The sequence below is a fragment of the Bos taurus genome, chromosome X (genome assembly GCF_002263795.3).
Source record: "Bos taurus isolate L1 Dominette 01449 registration number 42190680 breed Hereford chromosome X, ARS-UCD2.0, whole genome shotgun sequence".
Taxonomy (NCBI): Eukaryota; Metazoa; Chordata; class Mammalia; order Artiodactyla; family Bovidae; genus Bos; species Bos taurus.
Genome location: NC_037357.1, coordinates 87,242,695 through 87,245,325, shown reverse-complemented (window position 1 = coordinate 87,245,325; position 2,631 = coordinate 87,242,695).

The following is a 2,631-nucleotide window of genomic DNA, read 5'->3' as shown; positions in this document are numbered from 1 at the left end:
GCCAGGCCTGATTATTCAGCGTCAGGGAAGGAGGGAGGAGGAGGAGGAAGAGACAGCAGCCAAAAAAAGCTGGAGACAAAGTGGAGGTGCTGGGGGAAGGGAGGGTACTAGACAGATGGAGGGAAGTGGAGAGACAGAGAGGATGTGTGGGGGTTTGGATGAGGGGTGGGGGAAAGTCAGAGATTCCACAAGGGGTCAGGCAGATCAGACTGAGGCAGGACAGATGGATGGAAAGATACGGAAACCTCCAGGCGAGGCCTGCCAGCAGTAAGGCCTGGAGGTTAGAATTAGCCTGGCATGTGATGTGTCTTAGGCAGCGGGGCTTTCTGACAGTGTCAGAGAGGGAGACTAAATTGGGATCACCCTGTCTCCTACTTTGCCTTTTCTGCTGGAACAAAAGAAAATCTAGGACTTCCCTGGTGGTATGGTGGTTAAGATTGCACTTCCACTGCATGGGCATGGGGTTCGATCCTTGGTGGGGAACTAAGACCCCGCATGCTACACAGCATGGCCAGAAAGAGAGAGAGACAATCTAACTCCATTTGTAAAAGACATGGGTGACAGCTTAGGGTGAGGTTTCTAGCCTGGGAGAACCCACTCAGGGCCAACCTGGCTTTCCTGAGACCAACTTAGAGTACCCCATTCCCAGATCCCACAGCTCCTCTTTCTGCTTCTTTTCCTACCTTTAGTCGTTGCCCAAACTTTGGGGTCTCATTCATTCAGTGAAGGTTTAACAGGCATTTTTTTTTGTGCCAGGCACTGTTCTGGGTTTCCCTTAGTACAAACTGAGCTGGCTTAGACATTTGTCAAGACTTGTCCAAAGTGTTAGTCATCCCCATGCCAAAGGAACTGAGGTAGTGTTGGAAGTGGCACAGGATGGGGCCACCTATGGGGAGGGTCTGACCTAAAGTCTCCCCCCAGCTCTCAGAGCAGGGGTTGCTCATTTGCATAATTTGTGCCAATTGAACCAGGACTGAAATTTGAGAGAAACCAAAATTGGAGATCTGGGACTCAGAATATAGAGTTGCATTAGGTCTGGAAACAAAGGCTCAGGGTGGTTGGGTTTGTGTATGGTGGGAAAGTAAGTTATGGGTAGGGTAAAGAGAGGGAAGGGAGTTGTTGAGGGATGAGGTGGGACAAGCCACCTGAGGCCAGATGATGCAGACCCTTGAATGCCAAGCCCCAACCCCTGGGGTTTTTCCTGAACGCAGTGGGGAGCCATGAGAGGAATTTGAGCAGGGTAGTGATATAGTTAACTTTGCATTTTAAATAGATGCTCTGACGTTTGTGCTGAAAACAGAAGGGAGGGGGAAGAGACTGGAGATGCTAAATTTGGCAGGAATGATGGTTGCCTTAGCCAGGGGAGGTGGCAGAGGAAATGGAGAGAAGGGAGTAGGTTCCAGAGATGTGTAGAGGTAAAATGAACCATTTACTGGGCCCCAAACTAGGTGTGTTACAGTGATTATCTTGTTTAACAGTGTAACTATCCTATAAGTACCATTTTAAATTATCTTCCCTGTCCAAAGTCATACAGGAACAGATATTAGAGGTGGGATGCAAATTCCAGCAACTGGATGCCAAAGCCCAAGCTCTTCATACATACATTTGAACTATACATTCAGATAGTTCAAAATTCAAAAGTACAGAGAAGTATAAAGTGAAAGTTTCCCTTCCCTCTGGAGGCAACCAGTATTATCAGATATCTTTTATACAGTTATAGGATGCTGTACTGATAAGTTAGCACAATGGCTAACAGTAACAGGTGCTGGAGCCAAACTTCCTGGGTTCAAATCCTAGCTCTGCCACTTACCAGCTGTTCAAAGTTCTACCACTTACCAGCTGTTCAAATCCTAGTTCTATCACTTTCCAACTGTATTACTTTAGAAAATTCCTTCAGCTTAGTTTGAGATAGTAGTAGTACCTGACTCATAGAGTTGTTGTGAAGATTTAAATGAGTGATATATGAGAAGCTCACAGAATCGCCACAATTTAAAATGTTAGTTATTCTATCATTATGATGCAATCCCTTCTGTTTGTACACAATTCCTACATAGTTTGGCCTCTTGCATTTCCTAAGTATCTTGAATATCATTACACAGCTCCATATTATTAATAATGACAGCTACATAGTACTCCATTTTGTACCTCTAGCTGAGTTTTTTGTTAAACAGGCCACCAGTAATGAGCACTTGGGAAGTGTCCACACTTCCTTATTTTTATAATAAAAAATAAAGAGCACTGCAGTGTATCATCTTATACATACCTCCTTTAACACATGTATGTATCTCCCTGCAAGACAAATTTCTACAAGTCTAAGTGCTGAGCCACATATATGGACTTGTTAGTTTGCTACATCCTGCCAAATTATTCTCTACAGAAGTTATACCAATTTAACTTCCATGGGTAATTTATGAGAGTGCCTGTTTCTGGCCAACATGCTAATATTGAGCATTATTAAACTGTTTTATATTCCCCACCCTCAAAGGTGAAAAACAATGTCTTGGTAGCTTTTATAGGCATTTCTTTTAGTATGAGTGAGGCTTAGCATTTTAAATTCCAACTGTATTTATCCATTGGCTTCTACAACGTGGCAATTGCCATTGACCTCGGTGGGCCTAGTTTTGGCAGCAT